Source organism: Apodemus sylvaticus, chromosome 5 (genome assembly GCF_947179515.1).
Source record: "Apodemus sylvaticus chromosome 5, mApoSyl1.1, whole genome shotgun sequence".
In the NCBI taxonomy this organism is placed as follows: Eukaryota; Metazoa; Chordata; class Mammalia; order Rodentia; family Muridae; genus Apodemus; species Apodemus sylvaticus.
Genome location: NC_067476.1, coordinates 111,992,614 through 112,004,287, shown reverse-complemented (window position 1 = coordinate 112,004,287; position 11,674 = coordinate 111,992,614). Strand labels below are relative to the sequence as shown.

Genomic DNA, 11,674 nt, shown 5'->3' with positions numbered 1-11,674 from the left:
CTGAGAGAGGACTCAAGACTCCTGAAAGCAAGCTTGGGTTAGGTTGTTGTTGTTCTTCATCATTTGCTTTGCTTTGCTTTGTTTTGTTTTGTTTTGTTGTTTTTGCCCCCCCCTCATTAAGGAACCCATTTTCTTTCTTTCTTTTTTTATTTTCTATATTCTTTGTTTACATTCCAAATGCTTTCCCCTTTCCCGGTTCCCCCCTCCCCATATGTCCCATAAGCCCTCTTCTCTCCACCCATTCCCCAATCAGCCCCCTCCCATTTCTCTGTCCTGGTAATCCCCTACAATGCTGGATCAAGCCTTTCCAGGACCAGGGCCCTCTCCTTCCTTCTCTTTGGGTATCATTTGATATGCTAATTGTGTCTTGAGTATTCAGAGCTTCTGGGCTAATTAATATCCACTTATCGGTGACTGCATTCCATGTGTATTCTTTTGTGATTGGGTTACCTCACTTAGGATGATATTTTCCAGTTCCAACCATTTGCCTAAAAATTTCATGAATTCATTGTTTTTAATTGCTGAGTAGTATTCCATTGTGTAAATATACCACATTTTCTGTATCCATTCCTCCATTGAGGGACATCTGGGTTCTTTCCAGCTCCTGGCTAATATATTGTCCTCAGATAGAGGACGTATCAAATATTAAACTGATAAGAGTACATACTACACTTGATCTTAGCCAAAAGTCCGAGACGATGAGGAACCCATTTTCAAGGAACTGGATTCATAGGTGGCTTGGTAAGCTGGGACCCACCCTTTCTAGAATATAAGCTCTGGTGTCTATGTTGGCACTCAGGATGAGCTGAGACAGGGCATTCCAAACATGAGGAAGGTGACTGGCTACTTCTGTTCTCAGACGATTGTGTCCACACACTAGCTGCCATTAGGTGCCTGTGTTTCAGAAGAGACGAAGAGAAAGAAGCTAATAAGGAAAAATGGATTTATATGGCACATTAACCAACAGGGAGAGAAAAACTTCAAGTTTCTCTCTACCTTCACTGCTCCAGTGTTAAATATTCTCTTTAAAGATAAAACATGGCAAGCATGGTAGCCCATGCTTTTAATCTCACCACTCAGGAGGCAGAGACAAGTAGATCTCTGTGAGTTCAAAGCCAGTCTGGGCTACAGAGTGTGTGAGGACAGCCATGGTTACAAAGTGAGACCCTGTCTTGAAACAACAGCAACAGCAGCAACAGCACCAGCACCAGCAGCAGCAGCAGCAGCAGCAGCAACACCACCACCATCACCAGCAGCACCAGCAGCACCACCACCACCACCATCACCAGCAGCAGCAGCAGCAGCACCCACCACCACCACCACCACCACCACCAGCAGCAGCAGCAGCAGCAACACCACCACCATCACCAGTAGCAGCAGCAGCAGCACCACCACCACCATCACCACCAGCAGCAGCAGCACCATCACCAGCAGCAGCAGCAACACCACCACCATCATCACCAGCAGCAGCACCACCACCATCACCAGCAGCAGCAGCAGCACCCAGCAGCAGCAGCAGCAGCAGCAACACAACCAGCAGCAGCAGCAGCAGCAGCAGCAGCAACACCACCACCATCACCAGCAGCACCAGCAGCACCACCACCACCACCATCACCACCACCAGCAGCACCACCATCACCAGCAGCAGCACCACCACCACCACCATCACCACCAGCAGCAGCAGCACCATCACCAGCAGCAGCAGCAACACCACCACCATCACCAGCAGCAGCAGCAGCAGCACCACCACCACCACCATCACCAGCAGCAGCAGCAGCACCACCACCACTACTACCACTACCATCACCACCAGCAGCAGCAGCAGCAGCACCATCACCAGCAGCAGCAGCAGCACCATCACCAGCAGCAGCAGCAGCACCATCACCAGCAGCAGCAGCAGCAGCACCCCCACCATCACCAGCAGCAGCACCATCACCAGCAGCAGCAGCAGCCGCAAAGATGAAACAAAAGGTAGAATACACATGTGCTCATTTAACTGTAAGACCAACTGTCAGGACTGAGTGAAATCTTCCCTTGCAAGGCAAATTCTTCCTCTGGCTGGAGCCAGGGCTTTGCCTTTCTCTTCTCTAGCACTAGACTCCCAGGAAAACGTAATTCTTCAGGGTCCACTGCTTTAGGGTCCCCAATTTCCTTTTACAAGCCTTCTTTCAGCTTCTCTTCCAAAACGGAAGGATCTCTCTGCCTTGAGACTGTTAGCTATAAGACAAAAGAGAGGGGTGGGGTGGGCAACTGGCTCACTGTTAACAGCAGAACCACTCTTGCTTGAGCAGATCCAAATTCAGATCCCAGAAACCACACTCTAGCTCCAGGGGATCGGATAGGATCTCCTGGCCACCCTGAGCACTGTCCTCACACGTCAAACCCACACGCACACTCATAATTTAAAGGAAAAGAGAGAGAGAGAGAGAAGACTGAGGGTTGAAAGGGGAAAGCATTAGGAAGAGAACAATACAACTATAGGATTCGTCTTAACAGGGCCTTAAAGGGAGAGGTCCCCCTGTAACGGGAATAAGAAAGGTAGGGAAGGAGTGAACAGGAGAGGAGAGGAGAGAGAGAGAGAGAGAGAGAGAGAGAGAGAGAGAGAGAGGAGAGAATAAGGGCACACTTTCAGAATGAAGGAAATATCTTATTTTTATAACTTTTCTGGAGTTGGTGAGGTTTTACATCACATTATTTCAACACAGCACACATGACAAAGAGCACAAATGGGACTCTGGTTAGAAATATAGGAGCTGTTTAGACAGTACAGAGAGGCTTTGTAATTCCCTGTCCCAAGGACAGATCTGCAGGATATGGAGCTAAATCTGGCTTCTCCTCTCCTCTCCTCTCGTCTTCTCTCCTCCCCTTTCTTTTCTTTTCCTCTCCTTTCTTTGTGCGTGCGTGTGTGTGTGTGTGTGTGTGTGTGTGTGTAGGTTTTCCTATGTAGTCCTAGCTGGTCTCTATCTCACAGAGACCCACCTGTCTCTACCTCTCAAATGCTAGGCTTGAGAGAGTGTACCACCACATCCACCTCACTGCCTCTGGCCTTTTAAGAGTGATCACTAACTTGCAAAGGGGAGTATGTTCTAAGAGGCCCATGTCCACTATTGTCACATTTTTATTTAGCATAGAACTTCTCTACAAGTCATCCTGAAACTGCTCTGCCTTACCTAAAGCTAGGCAGGGCCTTTCCCTGTGTTCCCACCTGACAGCCTAGAAAGCCTGCTGCATTACCACCCCCACCCACCCCATACTAGCATTCCAGGAATCTCTGACCCTTATTCAGTCTCTGATGCTCCTGCCTTTAACCTCCCCTGAAGCATTAACGTGAGTCCTGCAGACACACTCAAATGCCTAGGGGTTGCCCAACCTCTTTTAGAAGAATATACTAACCTTTCTTCCTGGGCTAGTTTTTTGGTTTGTTTTTTTGTTTGTTTGTTTTTTGGGTTTATTTTGTTTTGTTTTTTGGATTTGATTTTTTTTTGAGACAGGGTTTCTCTGTATAGCCCTGGCTGTCCTGGAACTCACTCTGTAGACCAGGCTGGCCTCAAACTCAGAAATCTGCCTACCTCCGCCTCCCAAGTGCTGGGATTAAAGGCATGCGCCACCACTGCCCGGCTCCTGGACTAGTTTTTATCTGTGCTAATTTTTATCTTCTCATGAATGGCTTCTTGGCTCATTTTTGTGTCTAAGTAAGCCTCAGGCAGTCCTGTTCATGAGTTAGCATGAGTCTCTGGATATTTGACAATCTAAGTGGGTCTTCTTTTCATGGGCCATATAAAGTAGCATTTGGAAGCCCAGCTACACAAAAAATAAAAAGGATTTACCAACAATTTAAAAACAGGACTTTTGAAGATGTACTGCAAAGGAGGTGATGGGCAAGTTCCTAAGAGGGGACCATGACACTGCCGATGGAGTGGGTTCTTTTAAACAGTGAAGGATGGAATTATCTCGTGGACTATTGGTGTAGGCTTCATTTGTGAACAGACAGGCATTGAAGCCAAGCACCAAGTGGTTGCAAGCTGATGGTTAAAGTCTGAAAAATTAGCTTTTTTTTTTTTGGATCCTTTGTGTCTACACTATTTCCCCACCAACACACATACAACAGATCAACAAGGTCAAATCACAGACAAAGGGCAAATTAAACTTTAGGCATTAATGATTTAATGATAAGCATGAAAATATATGACATACAGGCTGGAGGGGAAAATGTAATCAATCCAAAAAAATCCAGAGAAAAATAAAAATAGGAGAAAATATAAGTATACCACAAAAGCAAAAATGACCAAAGTATTCTAAACCACTGCTAATTATGACAGATATAAAAGATCATTAATTATTATATAGATTACAAATCAAACACACAGAATACCAATAACCAAACCTTTTTCATGTGGGGAAAACACCCTAATTGCCAGAATAGATGATAAGAAATGCAATTTTAAATTGTTGATAAGAAACATCTAAATATTTAATTCCCAGAAGGATTTAAAGTAAAGAAGGCAAAATTATATATTTAGACAAACTAAAGAAAAGAATTGTGGCCAGGATCACATCAGGAAAAGAAGAACTGAAAGCAAAAGTGTTGCAAGAGATGGAGGAACATTACGATAAAAGATTAAATACACCAGGAACATGAAACACAGTGTGGGGGTATGGCTTGTTTACATAGTGTACATGACATGAAAATAATATTTTCATGATTTATCTGTCTGTGTGTACCTACATATACATACAGACACTCACATAGGCCAGAAGAGGGGGTCAGATTTCCTGGAGCTGAAGCTCCAGGTGGCCCTGAGCTGCCCAATATGGGAACTGAACTTGGGGCCTCTGGAAGATCAGTGGTTGTGAGAATTTTCACCGTGTATGTGTGTGTGTGTGTATGTGTGTGGTGGAGGGGCTAGGCAACACCTCCCTCCCCTCCTCTTAGGGTCCCAGTGGAAAATCAAGGTATAATTCTACCAAAGTTCACTTTGGGGAACCAGTGAGTTTATTAGGTTTACTTGCAGAGCAATGGGTGAGGGGACACCAGCAGGAGAATGGCGACCTTAACGTAGGCACACGGGAAGGTCTGCACCCGGCATGGACCATGACTCTCCTGTAGCTGGATAAATGGAGTCAGTCTCCTTCCTAGAGCTTCCCAGCCTTATACCCCTAGCTCCTCCCTGAGGCCAGGTACAAGTAGACAGAGTTGCTTGCATTTGGTTGGGAGAAGTGTCTGGATATTTGGAAGAGCATTCAGGGCCCTTCTCCACGCCCTTCCCCTTATGCAGGGGGACTTCATAGTCTGTGTAGGTGGTTTGGCTCAGAGACTGGTCCTGACAGGCAAGAAGTGCTCATAGGTTCAATCCTTAACAAAACACAAGGGACAAGGGGTAGGGAGGAGAGAAGGATAGAGGAAGGGAAGGAAGGAGGGGGAGTGAGGGAGAGAGACAGAGACAGAGACAGAGAGAGAGAGAGAGAGACAGAGACAGAGACAAGCACACAAAACAGAAAAAAAAAAAACCCACAAAGGAACCTAACCTGAAGTTATGAATTTTTTAAAATGAACAGAACCACAAGGGAGAAGCCACAGTGTAGCTATTTTCACACCATTTCTTCTATAGTGCTTAGACCAAGGGGATCCATATCAAAGATCCACAGAGCTAATTGAACTCTGCCCATCAGCTTACTCTATGGACCGTCATAGACTATGACACAGGGGTCTGATGTCCAAATTGTTTTGAATTTCATGTGGCATGTGTAAAGAAGGGCTTCAAAGAATATTTCACTAAGTGCTGATGTCATTCTCTGACCATAATCCAATTAAGTTAGACTATATCAGTCAAGAAAAGTAGAAAATTACCATATTTAGGAAGCCATGACTTTCCTTTTAAATGAATCATGTCAAAGATCCACAGAGGGGAGGGCCAAGAGGGCTCCAGACATGTATTTATGTGACATTACATACAAGTAGCTATGTTTTCACAAGGTTAGAAATATTGGGATAAAGCTTTTATCATTATCAATTGGCTCTAAAATTATTGTATTAACATCTTGTAAATTATGATATTATTTATACATAAATCTGATTGGTTAAAAATGATCCACAGAGAAGCTCATTTAACATGCACAAACGAAAACAATGACAAGAATTATTGCATCACAAATGCTCTGTGGATATCAATAACCTTAAATGTTCGTGTTGAGAAAAAATAAAATCTGTAAATTCAATAGCCACGTTAATATATAACTTAAGAAATTACATCAAGGAAGGTCAGCTTAACTCCACATCTTTGACGCTGTTTTGGTTTGCTCTGAAACAGAGTTTCACTGTGTAGTCCTCACTGGTCTCAAACATCCTGCCTTAGTTTCTCAAATGCTGAGATTTACAGAAATGGGCCACCACATTTGGTTTAGAAAAAGATGTTTTATTTCTTTCACAGGTTCAAGCACTCAGTCTCTATGAATCTAGACCTCAGATTCACACGGCCTTAAACTACAAGGCTGTGAGGACTGACGTGGTCGAGGTGTGAAGAAGCACACTATACCTAATTCTCCTACCTTATGCCATGACGTGTGCACTCTGGGCTGCTGTTGTATGGCTTAGCTTGCAACCCTGGAAGGAGAGAATATCCTAATTATTTCCAGGATGCTACAAACATTTATATCATAGGTCATTCCAAAGTTTTATCTAGATAGCTGCTCCAGCTGAGGTGACATAAGAGGGAATCAGTGGCTCTATCTTTAGATACCCATTATTAAATTTCATCGATGCTCAGCCTTTGTTCTAAGTTGATATCCTATAAGGGTCCAAGTACTGGCTGGTTTTGTGTGTCAACCTAACACAAGCTGGAGTTATCACAGAGAAAGGAGCTTCAGGTGAGGAAATGCCTCCATGAGATCCAGCTGTAAGGCTTTTTCTCAGTTAGTGATCAGGGTGGGAGGAGCTAGAAGAGCCTTTGCAGGCAATGAGGTGCGCGCACTGTAAAGAAGATGTCAATTTCAGTGTGAATTGTTGCCCTTCTCTTGATAGAAAAGGCCAGTATAATCAACTTGTCACCTCAAGACTGTTTGGAAGCCTCATGAGATGCTATCATACTGCACAGAGATGGTCCCATGGGTTGGCTGTTGATTTAGATCAGTTTGAAAAAAGAGGCAGGCTGTTGGACCACCTACACACCGAATCTCTGCCACTGTGGCCCCTTCTCCAAGCATCAACACAACAAGACTGGAATTCCAAAAGACAGAAGCTAGCTGATATCTTCTAGGGAGTCCTCCTGTCCATATGGTGTTAACAGCATCTTTTGAGGTGAATGCCTCAGAACAGGAAGGGTCACACTTCTTTCGTGACAACTATTTCTTGGGAACTTTAGAGATCTCAAGAACTTCTTAGAGCCAGAATATTATGGCTGCAGTAACCCAAGGGCCACCAATTGGACACCTCCTTTTAAAGTTCCCACTATGCCCACTACATGGAGTCCTCCTGTCCACAAGGTATTAACAGCATCTTTGGAAGTGAATGACCTCAGGTAGGCAATAACCTGTGACACAAAGATACCTACATATTGTTTATCAAGGTACACAAGTTCATCCAATTGTTTCACGGGGGGCCTCAGTTTCTGGCTTCCTTATCCTGTTATATGTACGTTTTTGATGTGTTAGAAATGGAGGTAGAGGGCTGGAAAGATGGCTTAGTGGGTAAGAGCACCAACTGCTCTTCCAAAGGTCATGAGTTTAAATCTCAGCAACCACATGGTGGCTCACAACCATCCGAAAAGAGATCTGACGCCCTCTTCTGGTGTCTGAAGACAGCTACAGTGTACTTACATATAATAAATAAATAAATATTAAAAAAACCCAAAAAACCAAAACAAACAAACAAACAAAAAGAAATGGAGGTAGAGTCATCCAAAGGTCCATATGTGAAAGGTAGGATCCCCGGGATTATGATACTGGGAATAGTGGGAGTAGTTCTGGTTGTCAGAAGTTCCTGAGATTTCTGAAATTCCCAAAAAAGTTGTCATGAAAAAAAAAGCAAGCATGGCCTTTCCTGTTTTCCCTCTGTCCCTAGTGCAAGACACAATTGCATGTTCCTTTAAGTCTTTCACCATCTACCATTCCTCACGAGGTCATCACTAGAAATGAAAACCTTGGATCTCCAAGACATAAGCTAAATAAAACTCTTAGCCTTTATAAGTAGCCCAGTCAAGTTGTTCATTTTGACAATGAAAAGCTGACTGAGATATCCATGTTGAGTCTCTTCTTCCTCCATACAGAGTTAATAGTCAGATACCATGTCATATTGGTTTTCTCATCTCTGTGACCAAATGCCTGATGAGAAGCACCTGGAGAGGAGAAGTAGCTATTCTGACTCACAGTTCAATAGAGAACACGGTGTGCTGGGACTGGGGCTGGGACTGTGTCCAGGGTAACAGGGACTTCAGCAATCTCAGAGATCTCAGCCTGGAATCAAGGTTGGCTATAACCCCTATGTATATCTTCCAATTAGACCCCACTTTCAAAAGGTTCCACAACCCTCGCTAACACAAAGCCTAGCAGGGATACAGATGAACAGGGGGTGGGGTGGGAAGCATTTCAGAGTTACACAACACCTATTCACAGATCTGGCCCCTGATAATATATTCCCATGCTACTGTGACTGAAGTTCATTCTAGATAATTCCAAGGCCCAGGATTTTTCTTGCATCAGTTTGTCATGCAAATGCACCCAAGGCTGTGACGTGAGTTGAGGACTGGCTCTAATGCAGCAGAGGAGGAAGACACTGGGATCTTAGCCATGTGTTCATTTAATTGCCTTGTGTTCTTTGGATCTCCTCCCAGTGACCATTTCCCTCATACTTGAAAGGCAGCTCCAGCTTCAAAGTCATTTGATGACTCACGGTCAATTTCAAAATGTCCTTCAAAAGACTATTTTTCAAATGACTGGTTAAGAGTCATTTGTTACAAAAGGAATACCCCTGGCCAGGTTTCCATGGCCCTGCCCTGAAATTCCAATAACAAACCTTCCAGAGACTCCATACTACATCTTTATCTACCATGAATAACTTGGCTGCATGCAGGGCATTTTGACCCAGAGTATAGATCCACTACCAAGTCTCCCCTTCATCTAGGCATTATTTGAACCACAAACTAGATGAATCAATGCTGTATTGTTAATCTGATATAGGATAACCCAAATCCAAAGAGCTCTAACAATGCTATGCCTTTTTCTCAGCAAGAAGGATTAACTGAGACACAGCATCCTATCTCAGACCAAGAGATTCCGCAAAATCCCCCCCCCCCTCAGTGTGACAGAGCTCTAAATTTTAGGGCAAGGAAGCTTTGTCTCTCATCTACTTTATTGATAATATTTTGTTCAGATCCAGTTAGCATCATGCTCTGCAAAGATTATCAAAGACCCTGGAGGCTAGATTATGACAGGAGAATTAGCTCTATACAAGGGCAAGGCAAGAAATTGATTTTGCTGTGTTTCCCATTCATGAACAAAATTGTAGCCGCCAGCAGCTACATGTAAACTGGGTTACCTGTTGAGAGAATTTTGGGGTCATAGGGAAGAGCGGCGAAAAGTAAGTACGGCTAAGTCAATGTTCACTGATCAAAGCCGTAAACTTTAATGGCGCCGGACCTTTTAACAGTTCGGGCAAACCCTTCCCCCAGACTCCAGGCTGAGTTCCGGTGGAAGTTGTCTAGCTTCTCTTGGAGGTCTTCGTCTTGACTGCTCCGGCAGCTGGGTGGGTCACCTGTTTAATTCAGGAATCCCTATACCAGGAAGAACAATGAACTTAACCTTTACTACGTGCGCTCCACCCTAAGTTTCCTCACTGGTGAGAGCTTAATTTGGGGCAGAGGTCAGGAGAAGAGTGAGACAAGGTCTCTCTATGTTATCTTGGCTGACCTGAAACTCCCTATGTAGACCAGGCTGGCCTCAAACTCTAAGAGATCCACAGGTCTCTGCCTCTTGAGCCCTGGGATTAAAGGTATGTCACCATACCTGGCCCTGATGAGGACTTAATTCAGTAGCTGCACACCAAGTGTCAAAGGCTGCATTAGCCTCTTCTGGTAGAGACTGCTTCAGATGCGTTCGGAGCTATGGCTTGGTTAAACTGATGGAAAGACACTGTCAGCAGAATCTTTGCAGTTTCTTATGACTATAAACCCAATTTGTTACTGTTGTGCCTTTAGTATTTGATGGAGGAGCTGACTGCTTCAATTCTGCATGGTTTTGCTTTTCATTTATTGTCTTAACATTCAATGCTAGAACCTTCCTAGCATAATTGATGAGGTACCCAGCATGCCATTAAATATATTATCCTACTGAGGCAAACTCAGAAATAATGCAAAGTGAATCTGTGGACCCGACAGATCCACTGAAAAGGAGATGTCAGGCAGGACTCTACCTTGTCTTTATTGGCTTCTTCTGCCCAGGGAGCCATGACAGTTTTTTCAGGTCCTCTGGCACGGGTTTTAGGTCAGAAGTGAATGTCTAAGGCCCATGACAAATCCAGACATTCCTTTCGCTGTGGTGAACATTTAGTCTAGAACATGACCGTGGGTCCCTAAAGGAAGAGCCAGAGGGCTTCAAACACAAACACATGCTTGGTCCTTTAAGTCCTCATCAGGGCCAGGCATGGTGGCACAGGCCTTTAATCCCAGGGCTCAGGAGGCAGAAGCTGACGGATCTCTTGGAGTTTAAGACCAGCCTGGTCTACATAGGGAGTTTCAGGCAAAACACACACACACACACACACACACACACACACACACACACACGAAAAGGGAGAGAGGGAGAGAGGAACAGAGAGAAAAGGAGAGGGAGAGGGAGAGACCAGATGCCCTCCTCCTCATGGGATCTGAGTCTGAGGACTGACACAGATGTAGAAAGTGCACAAGGACTTACGATTCTCTCTGTGGTGGATACCATCTGGCTCTGCTCCTCATTTTTCTGGTTATGCAATCAAATGTTAGTCAGCTTCCTTCTCATCTCTTCCCCCAAAGAATGTGGTGGTTCATGAGCTGTTGTAGATTCCTCTGTGTCAGAGCGCCATGGCTCCCACTCCAGGCTTGATGCCCACTCTGGGAAGGACGGCCACCTCCGCTCTTCAGGCCACCTCAGCTCTGGCACCTGCCTCTGCTGCTCTGGAATCTTCCTTCCCACTTACACGAGGAAGTCCAGTTCAGCGGAGGCACATCTTGCTGTCACCCCCAGCATGTGAACCTTCACCTGGCCGATTCTCATCGACACCAGCGGCTCCCTCACTGGTGCACTAGGGACTGAGTCAAGAGTAAAAGACCATGATTCCATTATTTATTCTCAGATCGCTCAGGTAAAACAGATGTTGGGAGCAGAGAGAGACAAAAAGCAAAAGTGAAAAAATGTCAATAATAGGAAAATCTGAAGAGTGATTTTATCGGCTGAGATATCTGACTAGTCTTAAAATACTTAATTTTCTAATATTTTCTGTTTAGTAATTTCAGGTGCAAAATTTTAAGAATGGTATTATTTATTTTAATTTTCATTTGTGTATATGTTTGTATACATACACTGCATATTTACAGGTATCCTGCAGAGGCCAGAAAAAGGGCATCAGAGTCCCCGGGAGCTGGAGTTACAGGTGACTGTGGGCTGCCTAACGTGGTGTCAGAAACACTTCTCTTGGGGCTGGGAGGAG

At 44.5% G+C, this 11,674-nt stretch overlaps 1 long non-coding RNA gene and 1 pseudogene across 1 annotated transcript; both read right to left on the bottom strand.

The window, feature by feature from the left end:
- Positions 1–288: 288 nt before the first annotated feature.
- LOC127684571 (uncharacterized) lies at positions 289–11,142 on the bottom strand. The gene is made up of 3 exons (XR_007977752.1): positions 10,903–11,142; positions 6,547–6,601; positions 289–894 (listed from the first exon to the last, which is right to left on the bottom strand). It is a non-coding gene; the product is annotated as an uncharacterized LOC127684571 (long non-coding RNA).
- Positions 587–702, bottom strand: LOC127686601 (uncharacterized; annotated as a pseudogene).
- Positions 11,143–11,674: the final 532 nt, after the last annotated feature.